Genomic DNA, 21062 nt, shown 5'->3' with positions numbered 1-21062 from the left:
TCAGCCTGTTAACATTTCTCCAATTACTACAAACACTGAGAGATTTCTTACACTTTATCTGGAACAGTGATGAGCTTTTCGATAGGTATTCATTGTCACAGAGTTGCATGCTTCCATAACTGAAGCTGATTTCCACTCGTCAGCTCAGTCTAGTCAGTGATATGAAACCCACTGGCTTATTGACTCTACAACCAGCCTTCATATGATAGGAATCCATGTATGGTCTTAGTCAACCCTGTATTAATACATACCATTTTAGTCTGCATCCTTTGAATATTATAATATCAGAGTTTGATCACATGCTTGAATTTGAAATAATTCCCATTAAAAGTGCATTGAGCTATCACCATTATGTATTATTCTCAAAAAAAAAAACATCAGGTAACTTATATCTTTGTAGCGACTGTCATGCATTCAACACCAGCATTCAACATCTAGGTCATTCATTACTTGACCATTCACTTACAAGAGTCTCCTCCCTCGCTAAATGGTGCACTGATTTTCTCAAAGACGTATCTTTTCAGGGCATACAGCCAGATGCTGGTGGATGACATTCACAAGACAATAATCATAATGCCATTTGGCCTCTAAATGGTATTTGTATAAATGGGTCTGTATAAATAGCATCATAACTGTGGTGTGATGGAGGAAGAAGACAACAAGAAGCAAAAGGACAGAATGAAGCGTTGGACCTTACCTTGCCGACCACAGCGGGGTACACGATCGCTCCTAATCAGAACACGTCTTTCTCGTAACGTCACTGTTTTCTCACTGGCCCCATGTGCTAGCCTTTGACCGCGTGTCGCCGACTTCCGATCTGACCCTTCCGATCTGACCCTTCCGGTCTGGCCCTTCCGGTCTGGCTTCACCTCTGTTTGCCTCACCCCTCTCCACCACAACACATAGCTCACCACAGCCCATAACACCACAATAACTAAGATAATTAAGGCTTTTATATAGCACTGGATTTCCATATATTCCACCCCAGTCAACATCACAACTGGTAGGGAAATGGCATACTTGTTATGCCAGAAATCAAATTCATTCTTCCACTTGTCATACAGCTGCTAACAGTGAAGCAAAACATTTTCATCATAAACAGATGTCAGTACAGAAACACTAGACAAACTGCAATAAGTGGTACAAGTACCTTCCTCTTGTACAACTTGGTACATGCTCAATTGTGAAAGATCAATTTGAATGTACTCCAGGCAAACCCCAGTATGGTAGCACCAAGACATAATTGCACTTAGTAGCCCAACTGCAATACCAAACCTATTGAACCATATTTATAGGCTAAATGAGCACTCGATCAGTACATTTGTTACCAGTTATTATTTGGGTTGCAATAGCCTACAGTACAAGTCTAACTAAACCTCTCCAAATGTTTATGTTTTGTTTGATGTGACAGTCAAGAACCACTTAGGAAACTATTTTCAAAACAGTTCAAGTAATTGCTTCCAAGGATTTCATCAGTGATGTGTGTGTGTGTGAGTGTGAGTGTGTGCGTGTGTGTGTGTGTGTGCACGCACACGTGTCTGTCTGTGTGTGTGTATATATATATTTATATATATATATATGATTGGTATACATGGTGATTAGAAGACAGCTTTGACTGTCTAAAACCAGTGAATTTGTAGAGCAATCAATCTCTCAGCAGCACCTTATCCAACTTAAACCTATTGTCAGCACATCAGATACTCAATCTTCTATCTCGTATCAGGAAGCTCAAGACAAAAATAACACTTGCATTGGCTAGCCTAATCTATGCATGTGCTCCATTTCTCATAAAAAAGTCTTTTGTATCACCATTTACACTACTTTTTGTTTTAATGCTTTTTGATAGGTGCTTTCCAACAATCTAGCTGGGAAAATAATATAACAGCTCATATACAACTAGATCATCATTTTTTTCATTTTCCATTGTTTTTGTGGGCATCAATAAGAGACCATTATTTTCTCTGCCACTTTGGCTATATAAACACAATGCAAGTTGTTTCACATTCACCTCCTTGGTAGACATCATTACTGCAGAAATCAACAGAATTTTTTTCCTTCCAACATATCGCTCATTTAGACTAGTTTTAAATACTAAGACATGTTCAAGCTGAATGAGAAATCAATTTGTTGTTTCTCATTTTCTTCAAGTTTTCTTGTATCACAAATGTTATTTTCTTTTCTCCTAGCCTCACCGACATTGTCTGCTCCCTCCTCTATTCAAGGACATATGCTTATCGTTGTTTGTACAACAGTGAATTATACATTTGACTCTATAAAAACATTTATGAAAACATACATTTATGGAAACTCTGCTTTTATTCATGTTGTAATTTGGACATTTTTTTTTCTCTGTATGTATTGTTGCCTACTTTGAACATGCAATTCACCAACTTTTGGAAGAACACGTGCTGTTTAATTAGTTTGAATCATAGTATCAGTAACATAGAAGTTTTTACTTCTGGCAGCATACAGGAAATAAAAGAACTATTTTAATTCATTCATTATTGCTATCTCTGTGTATACTCCTTTTCTACACATGCACATACAGACACACAAACGCAGACACAGACACACACATACATACACAAAGACACACACACACACACACACACACACATCATATTATCATCATCCTTTTTTACCCATTTCTCCATGGGTTAGATGCATTTTTATCTGCAGAACACCACCAACAAAAGTAACCTCACAGACAACACCAACAAAAGTAACCTCAGCCCATACATGCCAGCAAGACTGAAGGATGAACAAAAATACTGTTGCATATCTTGGTGTAGTATGCAGATCACTTTGTGAATTTCCTTCTATCATATGATATTGGCAAGTTTTGAGTAGGGTGGTTGGAGAATGAGAGTCATCTTGTGCTTTGCTAAAAAAAGCCATAGGTAAGAAATGACATATGAACAGGTGCCTTGTCATTGTTCAGCATCGAGATTTTGTTTGTCCATGTCAAGGTTAGCTCCTTCTTAATGTGTGTGTGTGTGTGCATGTGTGTGTGCATGCGTGTGTCTTTGTGTTTGTGTTTGACCCTTACTACCAGTTGATAACCAGTGTTGGTTTGTTTAAGTCCCTATAACTTAGCAGTGCCAGGCTTACAAAAAAGATATGTACTGGGGTTGGTTCTTTTGACCAAAAAGTTCAAGACAGTGCTCCACCGGGGCTGTAGTTTAATTACTGGAAAAAGTAACTGATAAAAAGTAAAGATATATAATTTCTAGCATTTAGGGAAACACTTTATTACAAAAGAAGCAGAAATAATAAATAATTATTAGCTTAAAGTTAACTCTCTCGGTTGATACAGTTTCCTTGAGGAACGGAGATTAATATGCCAAGTTCAAAGCTACCATGCTGAATGTAGTTGTTGTTTGGCTATTTGCGAAGTGGTTGGCATTAGGAAGGGCATCCAGTCATAAAAACCATGCCAAAACAGACATGGAGCCTGGTCAGCTCCTATCAAACCGTCCAACCCATGCCAGCATGGAAAACAGTCATTAAATGATGATGATAATGATAATGTTTCTTCTCAAAACCCACTCTGTATGTGTGTGAGTGAGTGTGTGTGTGTGTGTGAGTCTGTGTGTGTGTGCGTGTGCGTGCACGCGTGTGTGTATGTGTGTGTGTGAGAGATAGACAAACAGACAGAAAGAGAGAGAGAGGAAGAGAGAGAAAGAGAGAGAGAGGAAGAGAGAGAAAGAGAGAGAGAGGGAGAGAAAAAGAAAGAGAGAGAGTGTATATATATATATATATATATACAGTCTAGTTGTTAAGGATGCCTTTACCATTAATAAAAAAAAATAATAAAAAAGAATAAAATATAATAAATAATAATAAATAATAAATATAATAAAGAATAATAAAAAAGAAATAATAATCATTTGACTGGTTTAAACTTAGTCCCATCCTGTTCAGTCTTTCTAGTATCAGTTCTTTCAAGATTACTGCACTCCTATATGGGTAAATTGACTTGGCGGCATTCTGATGGCATAAAGATTGTCTCTGTCATGTGGGTAGAGCTTAGAAAGGGTACAGAATTATCTTAACAGCTGGAAATGTTGACAGTTTTTAGGATGCTATATGTTGGGTGTGGAAGGACGGTTGAGAAAGAGCGGAGAAGTCAGTGGTAGGGCAGAGAATATATAATGTGTGACATTTTTAGAAAAAAAGAAAAATGTCCTAAATTCAAGCTAAAAATATTGTAAATTTAAGGTTAAAAACTACGCTGAGAAGCTTTATACACTGAATACATTATATTACTTTATACACACTCATACATAGACACATGCATATGTTATGCACATATATGAACAAATATGAACAAATATATATCCATGCACATATATATGCATATACATACACACACACACACACACATATATACATAGATACAAATATACATACATACATATATATATATATATATATATATATATATATATATATATATATATATATAAATAAATACATATACATATATGTATATACATGCACACACACACACAAATATATATATATATATACATACATATATATACACATTCATATATATATATATATATATATATATATATATATATATACATATACATACACATTCATATATATATATATATATATATATATATATATATATATATACACACGTACACATAGATATACATATATGTATATATGTGTGTGTGTGTGAGTGTATATATATATTTAGAAAGAGAGTGAGAGAGAGAGAGAGAGACAGAGAGAGAGAGACAGAGAGAGAGAGAGACAGAGAGAGAGAGAGAGAGACAGAGAGACAGAGAGACATACAGACAGACAGACAGAGACAGTCAGATACACAGACAGACAAATAGACAAACATATAGATAGATATACATATATATGCATATATATACATATAGGTGAATGTTAAATGGTAATGATGATAATGATGATGATGTTAAGTATATAAAAGATATATACATTATATCTGAGGAATTTCAACCATGTTTCGTGGTCTGCTACCACAACAGCTCCTTTATAGGATCCAGTTAGCTCAAGACATCATCAGGAGGAACCACGTCCGGTTGATGTCTTGGAACCTTCTAGTTCTTTCTGGCCTTCATTTCTCAGTTCATCTTAGAATTATGAGTTATCTTAATATCTGATTCCATGTTCATTTTGACTGAAACTTAAATGTTTCAGTATCCAATACATATAATTTATCTGGTTCAAACAAGAACTTGAATGGAAGACAAGTTGCAACAAATAGATATACTGTCCTGTAGCATTTTTAAAATACTCTAAATTCAAGTCAAAATTATCTCAAGAGTTCAGGGTATAAAAGTTATTCTCCAAGTGATTGTATATATTGAATTTATATATTTAACAAACAATAGTTGTTTTTTGGAGGGTTTTTTACTGGATTTAGCTTCTCAATTCTGTTTAGTGTCTCATATTGTCTGATATACAGTGAGTATAAATGAAAATGTCACGACTAGGTAGTTAGGGGAGAAAAGAGTTTATCAGAGATAATGAGAAAGAAAGGGATGTATTACTATAAAGAGAAAGAAACCAAAAACATAACAAAAATATTACTATGATCAAGTGAATAAATGAATCCTGGAAAAAGTCAAAAGTGTACTTGGTGATCCACCTCAATTAAGAGTTCATCAATGTTAGTTGTAGCTATAAGAACATCCTTCATAATTTGTGTGTTGTTTGTAGAGTTGCTAAACAAAAATTTTAAAAAGCAGTATTTCAATAGCTAAAAGGCATCATCATCGTTTAGTGTCTGTTTTCCATGCTGGCATGGATTAGACAGATTGACTGGAACTGGTAAACTGGAGCGCTGTACCAGGCTCTAGTCTGTTTTGACTTGGTGGATCTATTTTAAAACGGGGGCACCAGTTTTCATTTATGTTTTATGTAGTGTTTTTGGTACGGAAAGACTTTCAAACTTCGTATACTTATCTATTTTGTGTTATAGAACAGAAAAAAATTTTTGTATTCGAATTTATTTCATGTAAAAAATTGTCTTATTTCGATAATTTCTACTAATCACTGATGTCTATTCAGTTGAAAACAGTTAGCGCTGTAACGGTGTATATCGTATTAATCCCCTAACCCTAACACTAACCCTAACTAGACTGTTAACCGTAACCGTAACCCTAACCCTAACCCTAAAACTAACCCTAACTCTAGAATCCGAACTCTAAAATTGTTACACACATAGATACGCACAGCGTAATTTATTATATAAACAATATATGCGTATAAATTGCGATTAAACCGGATGAAATATGTCACAGGGAATAACATTTTTATGACCGCCCAGCAGTAACTCTATTCAGCTGAATAGACGTCAGTGATTGGTTGAAATTACAGAAATACGACAACTTTAACATGGAATAACTTGCGATGTACATTTTTTTGTTAAGAAGACTAAGAGTAAAAGATGTTTTATATGACACATTCTACCAGTGTCCCATGTTTCAAAGTGTTTCGTTAGTGTTTCGTTAAGAAAATACTGGCACCCCCGTTTTAAAATAGATCCGACTTGGTTTCTAAAACAGACTGGAGCCAGGCGTAGCTCTCCAGCTTACCAGTTCCAATCAAATAAAAGTGAGTGAAAATTACCAATAAAAGCATCGGAGCAAAAAAAATCACATAACTAGGTAGAAATATCAAAAGATTTATATTAAAAAATTCACGTGAGGCTGTGTGTGAATAATATAACAACACCAACCAAACATTGAATAACTTTTATTTTACCACACATTATTGAGGTTGGTCATGAATTATAAGGTTCCACAATAGCTCAAAACATTTGAAGGAATAATTCAGTAGTGTTCATAAATAGTTGATTACAAAAACTCTGTACTGAGATTCGTCAAAATAGGAGAAAAGTACACAGTAGATTCATTTCAGCCAACTAAATTGACATATTGAAGCTAAGCAGATGGTCATGAAAAAGACAACTATTACAAACAGCAAGAGGATGTGGGTAACAGGTTTGCAGGTTACTATGCACTCTGAAAGTTGATGCTAAAAACAAGCCTTTATGTAACCCTTGTACCAAGATGTTCCAGAAAGATCTATATTGATTTATCACAAGAAGTCTGGCTGTTGATTGGCCCATAACTCGGCCTCTCATGTGAACAAGGTTATGCTATGTTGTGACATAAACTTTGTAATTTGCCAAGTCAGTTTCAAGTCCTGCTACATTCCATATTTTCAAAGATTTCCTGATTAGATGTAGAATCTGCAAGTTTCAAATGATTTATAAGCAACAATGAATCCAATTTTCTTTAACAGTTCATTTGATAGTTCACTATCACAACAGCATTTACCTCTTTGTTTATGTCCATAGTTGATGTTCAAAACTTTTCTTAATATTTCCATACTTCGATAGTTATGTTCATTTGATTTCATAAAATTCATGTAGCTAAACATTCACCCCACATCAGCATTTGCACGTAGTAAAATGAGAAGTGTTAAAGCTGACTAGAAAAATGTTCAAATGGATCTAACCATGTTGAATCCCTATACACTAAAAATTCAATCAAGAGAGAAACTGTCTGAAACTTATGTTCTTTAAACATTTAAAATAATGTTCCTACTGGAACCAATTTTTGCCAGAATCTCTGAATTTTCATAAAAATGCTTTGCTAGGTCTATAATTCTGAGTTTTATTTGTTTGAGACATTCTGTTATGCTAAAATAACTCATTGACTGTAAAAGATGAAAATCCTCTGGAAGGCACTGTTTAATTTGCTCCAAAATTTCAACATCAAATTTTATGCATTGACTTCTTATCTCATTTTCTTGTAGCTCAGTAAATTTACATTCTGAGATTTCTTTTTCAAGAATGGAGAATGAAGATATGGTTTGGGATCCAAATTACTTTAACTGAACTTCTATCCTGGCATTATAGTTATTGAACTTGGTAAATCAATGAGGCACAGAAGATCATTCAAATTAGTGGGATCTTGTGTTTCCATTTCAAATTTTTGTTAACTCTCCAAACTTCAGAAACTTTAAAAAGTGTAGAAAAACAGATTTTTTTGCTACAGAAAATTTCTACCTGAATTTTGGGCTCTAAATTCTGAATTAAATTTTGATTTCATTTTAATGGAGACGCACAAACCTTAACAGTAAATTATAATATACTAAAAATATGCAAGCATGTAATTGAGTGGAATTTGTGATGAAAATAGCGAAAAAGCACAAAATTGGCAACTCTGTTTGCTCAAAGGGAAACTCACAAGACTGTAGAAGTGTTTCCTGGTGGAATATTTGGTTGGAATATTCATCTAAGTCACTGGCATTAGAAAATACTGAATATACACGTCATGTTATGATACTATCAAAAGTGTTTTCATCTGTACATGTCTTATATTGTCAAATGACTGACTTAAATATTTTGTTTCACTGCCTAAGAAATTGAATCAAAGTGTGATGCCATCATATATAGTGTACACCTTTTAAACTGTCAGTAAATAACTGATTTAAAATATTTCTTTGTCTTATTACTTTAATTATGTTTTATCTTTTTCATGTTTTGGTCATTGGACTGCAGTCATGTTGGGGCAATACCTTAGCATGTTTAGTCAAACTAATCATCTCAGTATCTTCTTTCTATTTAAACCTGGCATTTAGCCTATCAGTCTCCTATTACCAAGCAGCTATTACGGGAACATAAATGAACCAACACTTGTTGTCAAGTGGTGGTTGGCTACAAACACAAAGACACACACACACGTGCACACACACACACACACACACGTGCACACACACACACACACACATGCACACACGCACACACACATACACACGTGCACACACACACACACACACACGTGCACACACACACACACACACACACGTGCACACACACACACACACACACACACACACACACACACACGACAGGTTTCTTTCAGTTTCCATGTGCCAAATCCACTTACAACCCTGTGGACGGCTCAGAGCTAGTTGCCCAAGGTTCCACGTGATAGGGCTGAACCTAGAACCATGTGGTTGTGAAGCAAACTTCATACCATAGCCAAAAGAAAGATGATTTGTTTTATTACCTTGTTTAAAGTATTGAAATAAACTGTGATTTTTCTAGTAACTTTTTTCTGTGACTTTTTGTCTGGTGACCAAATAAATACATGTAGGGGGAGAAAAAAAGAGAGAAAAGGAAATGTAGTTGGTACTAAATTATCAACAAATATTTTATACTAATATCAAATATTTTCCTGTAGCGACCAATGCACCAAAATAACAATAAACATCCTAATTGAACAATTGAGGTACTGCTCTATTAAGTGCTGAATCTAAAAAAAAAAAACCCTTCTAAAATGTCTACTTTAATGAAGTGTTTAGTTTAACCACTCCTTACTGTAACAATGCTAAATTTAACAACTTTCTAAATCTAAGTCATTCAAGTACACTCAAATCTAACAACATTATAATCTAACAATGCATTAACCTACTATTTTAATCTAACAACACATTAATCTAACATTAATCTAACAACACCCTAATCTTACAATATTCTGATCCAACAACATTCTAATCTAAGCCATTCTAATCTAACAACACAAATCTAACAACACAAATCTAACAACACGAATCTAACATTATAATCTAACAACATTCTAAGCTAACAATACTCTAATCTACCAAATATAATCTCACAAGACTAATCTAAGATACTAATTGAACAAAATTTTAACCTTAAAAATTTAAAACTAAGACACTCACAACATTAATCTTATAACACGAATCTAACAACATTAATCTGACAACAACAATCTAGTAACACTAATCTAACAATGCTCTAACAACACTGATCTAGCAACATTTATCTAGGAATACACTGATCTAACAACATTAATTTGATGTCTTCAACCTAACAATACTCTAACAACTCTAACTGAATAAAACAAATTTAAGGCCTTCTAACCTAACAATATTGTTATCTAACACCACAATAACTTAACACAATAATTTCTCTCATAGTTTGTTGAATAATTAATAAGACAAATAATTACCATTAACAATATTTATTATTAACACAAAGCATTTTTAATATACTGGTACGGTAAAGCTGCAAACTGGCAGAATGGTTAGCGTGCCAGGCAAAATGCTTAGCAGCAATTCATGTCTTTTTGTTCTGAGGTCAACTTTGCCTTTCATCCTTTTGGGGTCAATAGAATAAGTACCAGTTGAATACTGGGATTTCTAAAATAAACTTACCATTTCCTTGAAATTTCTGGCCTTGTGCCAAAATTTGAAACCAATATACAGACATCGCTGTATGGCAAAAGTTTGCTTCCCAACTACATGGTTCTAGGTTCTGTTCCTCAGGTCAACTAAAGCCTTGTGAGTGGATTTGGTAGATGGAAACTGGTAGAAGCCTGTTGTAAATTAGCGTATACATGTATGTGTGTGTATGTGTTATTTCTTTACTACCCACAAGGGGCTACACACAGAGGGGACAAACAAGGACAGACAAACGGATTAAGTCGATAATACCGACCCCAGTGCGTAACTGGTACTTATTTAATCAACCTCGAAAAGATGAAAGGCAAAGTCGACCTCGGCGGAATTTGAACTCAGAACGTAGCGGCAGACGAAATACCGTTAAGCATTTCGCCGGGTGTGCTAACGTTTCTGCCAGCTCGCCTATGTGTGTGCATGTGTGTGTGTGTGTGTGTGTGTGTGTGTGTGTGTGTGTGTGCATATGCGTGTTTTTGTGTCTGCATGTCTTGATATCACATGATTGTTACTGTCATACAAGCATTGTCATTCATTTCCAATATTCTGTGAGAACATCTACCCATGGGGAAATATTACCTTGCTTGGAAACAGGTAAGGGTTGGAAATAGGAAGGGCAGCTGGCCATAGAAAATCTGTCTCAGTAAACTCCATCTGACCCATGCAAGCATGGAAAAGTAGATGTTAAAATGATGATGATGAAGGTGGTGGTGGTGGTGTACAATTTTTAATACGTATTTTATTTCCATGAATCAAGAAATAATGAATTTTCAAAATATAAGAGCTGAAATTGGATAGCAAGCCGGTACAAAAGATTGAACCCATACCTCTCAAACTCCAGTTAAGCACACTGTACCATTGAGACATATGAAGTAAAGAGAAGAACTGATATGTTTTGTATAAATTAGAACATTGTAGGAATAATCTCTTAGAGAGAGGGTTGAGGGATGAAAATTATCTTAATAAATGTCTAAAGATGTATAGCTTCCAACCATAATAAGAAAAATGTCTCCATCAGGGTTTTAAAAGCTTGCCAAGATGTTCTAGAATGTCCTTTATGGACTTTAAGCATGAAAATGAAACTTTCCTTTTTGACACTCACTGCCTATCAGAAATTTGTCATAAATAATTTGACCTGATATTAACAATTATAGTATTATTATTTACCAGCAACAATTATCTGTGGTCATTATTACCAAATAAAGTAATACAATTCAACAGTGGTTTTGGCTTTTCAGTTTAAACATTTATGATTAGAATTTGAGGAAGGCTATCTGCTATGGGAATCCTATCTCAGAGTATTTGACATAAGGAGAAAGAGTACATGTACGTTTATGTTTGTGGTAGATGGCAATCTGTTAAACTAAGCTGATAAAGATTTCAAACATTCTAATCTAACAATACTGTAACGAAAACTCACTGGCAACAGGTTTCATTATTTTAATGATAACCAGGTATTACACCTCACCAGATATTTTGAACATTTCTGCAATTATCCGTAACGACCCTACAGCTTTTCCTTTCTTCATGTTTTTGATCACTTTATTTATCACACTGCTGTCAAACTGGATTGCTGGTCCCTCTCTCAGGTGAGCATAATAGAGTCTCTGTTTATCTCATGTGATATCTACATTCTACTGTTTCTTATAATAGCTCTTTCATGCCATTTCCTTGTCTTCCATATTGAAGGCATGTATGCCTTTATCATCCTGAATATACTTCACACCAATGACATCTTCACTCTTTCTCACACATTTCCTCTCAGTCCTGAACATCTCATGTCTCTGATCCTTATATTGCAGGTCATGCACAAATCTTTTTCTCTCTGCCTCACCTTTAGTGAAGTATACCTGTTACCTAGCTACCCATCTAGCCATTTGGTAAAGCTTCCTGTTATCACATTCTTTCCAGGTTTTCCAAACTTGTCTCATATCTTTTACCACCATATCAACAATATCATCCTACCACCACATGACTTTTGGCTTAACTAGAACTTTGCCATGTCTGATCTGTTGCCTAAGTAAGATATTTCATAGAAATTCCCCGTTGTCATCTATGCCAAAAGTTTCTAAATCTCTCACCCTACAGTCATATGCATGAATTAGAATTTTTAAAAATCTATTCTCACTTGTTGCTTCTTTTACTTATCATATCTTCCTTTTTAGTGCCTAGCTCTGATTCTGAAATTACCAACCACTAATCTATGTTGTGTTGTGCATTCTTTGCCAGGAAAGGTTTTGACTTTTATGATAGCCCTTCTGTCCCTATTCCGGGTGAGAATGTAATCTATCAGACTCATGCGTTTATCATATTGGTAAGTGATGAGGTGGGTGGTCAGTTTCCTATATTGTTAGATTAGTTGCGTAACAGAACTCCAGTAGTCTTACAACATTCTTTATTTTTCAAACCATAACCATAGCTTCCATATAGGTTACAGAAGCATCAACATGTTGGCCAACTTATCCTTTGAAGTCATTAGCCATGGTAACGAAATCTCTGTCAGTCATCATTGTGATAATTTGTAGAAGTATAGAAGTGGTCCTTCTGCTTCTCTTGCAGTCCTGCTCATAGAGTATATATCAAAATGTTGAGTTGCTTATAATTAGTTCCAACTTAATTATCCTATCAAACACCTTGACTACCTCAATTATTTTAATCTATTTCTCAGCTAATGATACATACCCCAGCCTGATGTCATTGTTACTCACCCAGAAGAATTTTTTCTTCTAGCTCTTGCCTGTAAAGGGTTTGGTTAATGATCTTTTCCATCTTACCTCTTGTACACAGCAAACATCCATTTGTTTCCATTCCAGCATCTCCACAATCTCACCAAACCTACCTTTCATTGTGCCAATGTTTATGATGGCATCCTAAAATTTTGGAACCTACAGAAAGTGGGCAAGATCTTCACTAGTAAGCTGCTTGAGTGTTGGTCCATTATATAGTCTGACTGCAGTACTATCTGTGGGGAATAAGAAAAATTGGGCTGTGCTTTGCCAGCAATTAGCAGATTTAAGCACATGATTATTTTTCTTTCATTTAATTTGCCATTATTAATTCATTTTCCAGTGCTTACTGCACATGCTACAATGGGTCCCAATTAAACTATTCTCAACAGATAAATAAATGAAGATTCTTAATGTCATTAAAAGTACCGTTATAATGTGTATTTGCTATGACTATTTTGTAGCTGTTGCAGGCAGGACCTTAATGCAGGGCTAGTTGTATCTGGTATATAGAATAAATGAACGAGGAGAGGGGAAAACACAGATAGTCACAGAGAGTGGGAGGTGGGTGTGTTTTTTACTGATTATGCAAGAGAAGTGAGAAAAAGAGAAAACAATTTCCAGTATAGCTGGAGGGAGTTGGTTATGGCAGTTTCATTGTGAATGAGAGACCCTCAAGGTTTGTGGGAATGTTGTTTTCTCCTTTCTTTCTTATGATATTATGTTACTACGTATGTATATGTGTATACATACATACATACATACATACATACATACATATATATGTATACACACACATGTATGTATATTCATATATATATATATATATATATATATATATATATATATATATATATATATATACATATACAGACATATATACATGTATATACACATACACACACATATGCACACACATACACATACTATATACTATATATATATATATATATATATATATATATATATATATATATATATATATATATATATATATATATATATATATATATATATATATATACATACACATACATATATACATACATACATACATACATACACACACACATACATGCATACATGTATATATATATATATATACATATGTATACATGTGTACAAACATAGATTACCTTCATACATGCTTACATGCATAAGCACATATATTTGTTTATTTTATAAATTCCTATTATTTTATAAATAACTGTTTACTATTGGGACATTCTGCACACATAAAGGGAAAACAGAAAAATAAATATAGAGATTCCTCTCTCTTTATATAAATATTCTTTTAAGGTTTTTCACTTTTTACAGGTTTCTGTTATTGGAATGTGGCCATACTAGGGTATTGCTTCCAGAACATAGACATTTCTTTAGATTCTTGTATTTAGCTCAGAAGGATGAAAGGAAAAGCTGGCCTAGATGGTATTTGGAATGGGGTTGTATTTCCAGAAAGGTAAAAAACACTATTCAGACAGCAAAAAAGATATGTGCAACTTATGGAGATGAGGCAACTAAGTAATTCACAGGTTTGTGATTGAAAATTTTGATCTAGACATCTATGAGAATTCCAGTAAATCTACAGTCATTGATGATGACCAAATGGAAAAGCTAATATAAGATAATTCAGGTCACATGATATGAGACATCACCGATACACTCCACATATCTCAAATGAGCATTATAAGGCATTTAAAAACACTCAGAGATGTGAATCTCTACAATATTTGGGTGCCTCAAAATTTAATGAAAAAAATTAATGGATTACCTTTCCATTTATAATTCACTGCTCAAATGCAATAGCGCCCCATTTTTGATAAGAATGATTGCATGTTATGAAAGATGGATTGTTTACAACAATGTGGAGCAAAAAAGGTTCTGGAGAAAATGAAATGAACTGCTTATAATCACTCCAAAAGCCAGTCAGTATTTGGAGAAAGTGACACACTATATTTGGTGGTGTTAGAAGAGCACTGACAACATCATGCCGCATAGGGAGGTCGTACCGTGACGACATTTTAGGACAGCTGCTAGTCACATGCGTGATGTCTTCCACAGAAACATGACATAGCCTACACATCTTGGGATTACATGAACATCACTGTCTCTCTTGTTCACCAGGTACTTTGTGGCAATCTTCTGTTCCTGGATTGCAAATGCACAGCTTCTAAGTGTGATTTGATGTAGTGGTCTTGTGTCCAAGAAAGGCTGTGCTTCATGCCAGTTTTACTGTCTTCTTCAACATACCTTTGCATAGTCTTTTTTTTTTTTTTGTATTCTGAGTGCTTTCCATCGAGGTCTTCTCTGTGGTAAGAGAGCCCAGCTGCTTTGGGGCTGTATAGGAGATCATCAGGGAGAGAGTGCTTCTTGAGGAGCTCACTGCCAACTTGTACAATGTTGCTCACTTCACTTTTCAAGACTGCATTCATATATTTATTTTTGCTACTGCTGCTCAGCAGATGCTGCCTGAGTGATACCATATGGTATTCAAAGGCCATCTGCCCTGATCTCAGGCCTCTACCACCTTCATTTCTTCTTAGGTAGAGCCAGCCAACATCACTGTTTCTGTGTAACTTCCCAGTTGTTGTCAAGATTTTGTGGGTTTGATATCTATGGAGTGGATTTCCTCTACAGACTAATCAAGTATGTGTGTATGTAAGCATGTATGTATGTATGCATGCATGTATGTATGCATGCGTGTATGTATGCATGCATGTATGTATGTATGCATATGTACATATGTGTGTGTATGTATGTATGCATATGTACATATGTGTGTGTATGTATGTATGTATGTATGTATGTTTATCTTGTCACCATTTGACATTTGGTGTTGGTTTGCTTATGCCCCTGTCACTTAGTAACTGAGAAGAAGAGATGTACAGAATAAGTACCAGACTTAAAAACAAATTAATTACTGGCATTGATTTGTTCAACAAAACCCTTCAAAGCAGTGCTCCAGCATGGCTGTAGTCCAAGGACTGAAACAAATAAGTGTTTGTGAGTGACATAAGAATGTTGAAACATTCTGTCTAAGCTGTTGATGTGCAGACAAAAAGAGAAGGTCTCCTGAGATACAATCTTGATGAGTAGAGTTGAAATAATTACATGAGAAATGTATAAGATTCAGGCAATGAATCATGAGATTTTGTATTACTAATTTTGTTATTCACTCCAGGATATTCGCTTAATAAAAGAGAGATATAGATACAAACATCTCTCAAAGTCAAACTAACTAAAGAGGGAGAAGTTAGTAATTAGGTCAGGGTTAGCTATTCCATTTAGTGAGGAATTTGAAGTTCAATTGTGAATTCACCAAATTTTTGTTCTTAGGTCTGTCTTAATCCTCTTGGTACATGAAATTATTATGAAACCATTTCAATAGTATGTTAGCAGCATACTGTACAGTATTTCTATAAATGTACAATAAAAGCTGCTTATTATAATCGTGGATAATGTTATCAAATGGCTATTGTCATTAAAATCAGTGGAGGCCCATATGTGCTCAGGAAATTGTTATATTCTCTGCATAATATTATCAGCTGATTATTGTAATCTAAGAGGCTCCATCCCAGAATAATCATAATAAGTGGCTTTCACTTATATCAATGTTTCTGCTCCATTTCTGAACATATTATATTGCTATTAGAATATGTAGCATTTATTTCACTTATTTATAGAAACAACTTGTTTTAGTAGCCTCTAAGAAATCTCCCCACTACTATCTCCCTATTGGGTGTATGAGCCAACCATGGAGCCTCTTTATAGTCACATGATCTGCTAGAAATAGCACATAAATCTCCCTTAATCCCACTATTTCAAAGAAAAGGAAAGGGCACATTATATAATGTAGTTTTAGATACTCTTAAAAAGATAAGATATTCATGACCGGACTGCCTATGATCATAGATCTGTTTGATCAGAGTTGATCAGCAGATAAACAACAACCCATGGGAGTAAGAGGGCATGCTGAAAAGTTCCTGACTTTAAGGGTAACCCTAAAGGCCTGGTAGGAGGCCCAACCTTCTGAGTTCTTTTACAGGGCTTGAAAAAGATGAAGGACCACTGCAATAAGTGTGTGAATCTGAGAGGGGCATTTTGAACTTCAGGACGGAGATTTTCAGATCATGTCTGCATTTTAGAAAATTCCTGCTGGCTTTTTGCAATCAGCATGGTGACTCTACATCTGGAAAGCAATAACGAAGGCTGAAGAGAGACAATCATTTACCGTCGTGGTGCATTTTTCTTAATTGTCATCACTCCTTTTCATAATTTTATGAATTGGATTGACACATGCAGCTGTTGTGGAAGTGGTATCACAATCTGTGGGCATAGAATTGGTCAACTGAAAATTACAGATGAGATGGTACTAATTTGCTCATCAGAAGGTGGTCTCCAGCATGACTGAATGAATATGAAATGATTGCAACTACAAGTGGTCAAAATGGGGTTCTTTCAAAAAATGCCTGGAGTAACATTATTTGACAGGGTTCATATCTCAGAAGTCAGGGAGTCTCTCCAGGTGGGGCTGTTACATATTCACATTGAGAAGTCACAACTCCACTTCTACAGACATGTGATGAGAATGTTGCAGGAAAAACACACAAGGCCCATTCTTCAAGACAAGATTAGTCATTCACACCTGGGGTCCATATAACCCTGGGGGGATGGGTGTCCATTTGAGAAATTTGGGAATCCAAAGAAACGAAATGGTAAATTGAAGATCCACAGCAGTATATCAAGGGTCCATTAAAAAATTTTGCTTTATATGTATTTATAGCAACAGCTACATTTCTTTCTCTAATGCTTTACATAGTTCAATATATATATATATATATATATATATATATATATATATATATAAAAGTAGGTGTGGCAGTGTGGTTAAGAAGTTTGCATCCCAAACTTGTGATCTTCTTGAGTTCAGTCCTCTTCTACAGTACTTTGTACAACACTTATACTTTAGCCCCAGGTCTACCAAAAGCCTTGGGAAGAGAGATTGTGGACAGAATCTGAAAAAAATCCATTATGTATACATATTACCATTACCAATAAAACTACTAAGTATAGTAGTAACCACATCACTTTACTGGAAGTAGACTGGATGATGGTACTTAATGTGGAACTCAAAATTCACCAGTAGCAGTCGTACATCTAACTGTGCACACAGGAACTACTCCAAATACATATATATATATATATATATATATATATATATATATATGCGAGTAAAAATAAATACAAAAAAAAGGGGGGGTTTTGTATGATTGTGTATAGAGGAATATATTATTTTGTTTAAAAGAGTTCCAACACTGTCTGTTTTTTATGTTTTATTTATATTCCTGCAAAACCAATGTGGGATACAGAATATGGAATATACAATATATAATATAATATACAATATATAATATAAAATAAAAATGGATGGTACTATGAAATAAAGTATTGAATGTCTTATTGAATATATGGAATATGTCTTATTGAATAGATGAAATATTGAGTGTTCAATATAAAGGATTAAATATATAAAGGCGAATATGTATGAATATGTATTTTCTATACCTTGTGGTATTTCATATTTTCTATACCTTGTGGTATTTCATCATGGCCGGTATGACAGACTTTAACAGTTTTCCGTCCGCCACTACCCTCCACAAAAACAATTTAATTTGTGTTCGTGGGAAGAACCATTTTAACGATGCGTACTGCCTTAATTCTTCAAAACGCTGGAGTTTTAATGGTGGCAGCTGATGAAGGGGATGTTTCTATGTGGCCTGCTTGTTTGTTGCACCTTGTTTACCATTTTTGTCCTTGTTCTTTTGCCACGTCATGTACCCAGTTATGTATCTATATGTACATGTGGATGAACGTATATACATACATGTACATATATATGCATATACTCATATATTGTTTATATATATATATATATATATATATATATATATATATTAATATTTAACAGAAGCAAATCAAGGGACAAAAGTTTGGTGCTTTAGCACTTATCAAACTTATGTATATATCTATATCTGTATGTATGTGTATATATATATATGTGTGTGTATACACACACACACACAACACAACACACACATAACACACACACACATATATGCATACATATATATACCCATATATTTATACATACAGATATATACATATATATAAATATATACCTACATATAGACATACACACATACACATACACATACATACACATATATCTGTATATGTGTGTGTGTATGTATGTGTGTAAAACAGACATTAAAGAATGATGACGATGATAAATATACTTATATATATATATACATATATATATATATATATATATATATATATATATATATATATATATTTATGCACACACATACGTAAATATATATATGTAAACAGACATATGCATACAGATAAACAAACACACACACACACACACACATGCACAAACACATACATACATGTGCACACACAAAGACATGTACAAGCATAAACACATGTAGACATATACATGTATATATGTATGTCATCATCATCATCATCATCATTTAACGTCCATTTTTCATGTTGGCATGAGTCAGACGGTTTGACAGGAGTTGGTCAACTGAAGAATTGCCCAAACTCTGTGTCTGTTTTAGCATGGTTTCAATGGCTCGATGCCCTTCCTAACACCAATCACTTTACAGAGTGTACTGGGTGCTTTTATGCAACACCAGTACAGGTGGCTTTACATGGCACTGGTACATGTGCTTTTTATGTGGCACCAGCACCCACAAGTCCTCAAGGTTAGGAATGCTCAGCTGGAGAGAATTGCAGGGGACGAGCCTGTATGCAATCAAACTTTTACTTAGCTTGATGTGACTTTTCAAGCACAGCAAACTGCCAGGAGTCTTGGTTCCCTGTCATCGCCTCTTTCAGTCCAAACGCCTGTAGATCCTTCCTCACCACTTCATCCCACGTTTTCTTGGGTCCACCCCTTCCACATGTTCCCTCTACAATTAGAGATCAGCACCTACTGATGCAACTGTTTTCATTCATATGATTTGCATGGCTATACCAGTGCAGTCTTCTCTCTTGCACGCTACATCTGTCATATGTAAAGACTACTTTCTCTGTTAGTCTCTCAGTGATACTGCTGCACCTCTTGCACAGAGGCAGTACCATGGCCAATGAAGTGTATCTGAGGCGTGGTTATTGCTGTTTGAAACTATGTCTATATATGTGCACGCGTGTGTGTGTGCGTGGGTGTGTGTGTATGTGTATATATACATTATCGCCTCCTGGTACTTGTTCCAGTGGCACGTGAAAAGACATTCGAGCAAGTTCGTTGCCAGTACCGCTGGACTGGTTCCTGTGTAGGTGGCACGTAAAATACACCATTTCAAGCGTGGCTATTGCCAGTACCTCCTGGCCTTCATGCTGGTGGCATGTAAAAGCACCCACTACACTCTTGGAGTGGTTGGCGTTAGGAAGCTGTAGAAACTCTGCCAAATCAGATTGGAGCCTGGTGTAGCCATCTGGTTCACCAGTCCTCAGTCAAATCATCCAACCCATGCTAGCATGAAAAGCGGACGTTAAACGATGATGATGATGATGATGATGATGATGATGATAGATATATATATATCATCATCATCATCATCATCGTTTAACGTCCGCTTTCCATGCTAGCATGGGTTGGACGATTTGACTGAGGACTGGTGAAACCGGATGGCAACACCAGGCTCCAGTCTGATTTGGCAGAGTTTCTACAGCTGGATGCCCTTCCTAACGCCAACCACTCAGAGAGTGTAGTGGGTGCTTTTACGTGTCACCCGCACGAAAACGGCCACGCTCGAAATGGTGTCTTTTATGTGCCACCCGCACAAGCCAGTCCAGGGGCACTGGCAACGATCTCGCTCGAAAATCCTACAGGAGCCAGTCAGGCGGTACTGGCAACGGCCACGCTCAAAATGGTGCATCTCATGTGCCACCCGCACAAGAACCAGTCCAGGGGCACTGGCAACGATCTTACTTGGCTTGCCGGGTCTTCTCACGCACAGCCCATTTCCAAAGGTCTCGGTCCGTAGT

At 35.4% G+C, this 21062-nt stretch overlaps 1 protein-coding gene and 1 non-coding gene across 5 annotated transcripts in view; both read left to right on the top strand.

Moving 5' to 3' along the window:
- The first annotated feature begins 11510 nt into the window (after positions 1-11510).
- LOC106872350 (protein strawberry notch homolog 1) overlaps positions 11511-21062 on the top strand; it is a 183276-nt gene continuing 173724 nt past the window's right edge. Inside the window, exon 1 of one of the 4 annotated variants that reach the window (XM_052966648.2) lies at positions 11511-11858. The gene's annotated coding sequence lies outside the window, so the exon portion shown is untranslated. Of the gene's footprint in view, positions 11859-13572; positions 13675-21062 lie in introns of those variants that run through there. The other 3 variants (XM_052966646.2, XM_089348534.1, XM_089348536.1) reach the window with 3 other exon arrangements.
- Positions 20133-20262, top strand: LOC128247439 (U4 spliceosomal RNA). The gene has a single exon (XR_008263824.1). It is a non-coding gene; the product is annotated as a U4 spliceosomal RNA (small nuclear RNA).

This window comes from Octopus bimaculoides, chromosome 3 (assembly GCF_046866305.1).
Source record: "Octopus bimaculoides isolate indiv1 chromosome 3, ASM4686630v1, whole genome shotgun sequence".
Classification (NCBI taxonomy): Eukaryota; Metazoa; Mollusca; class Cephalopoda; order Octopoda; family Octopodidae; genus Octopus; species Octopus bimaculoides.
This window is presented reverse-complemented; position numbering and strand designations above follow the sequence as displayed.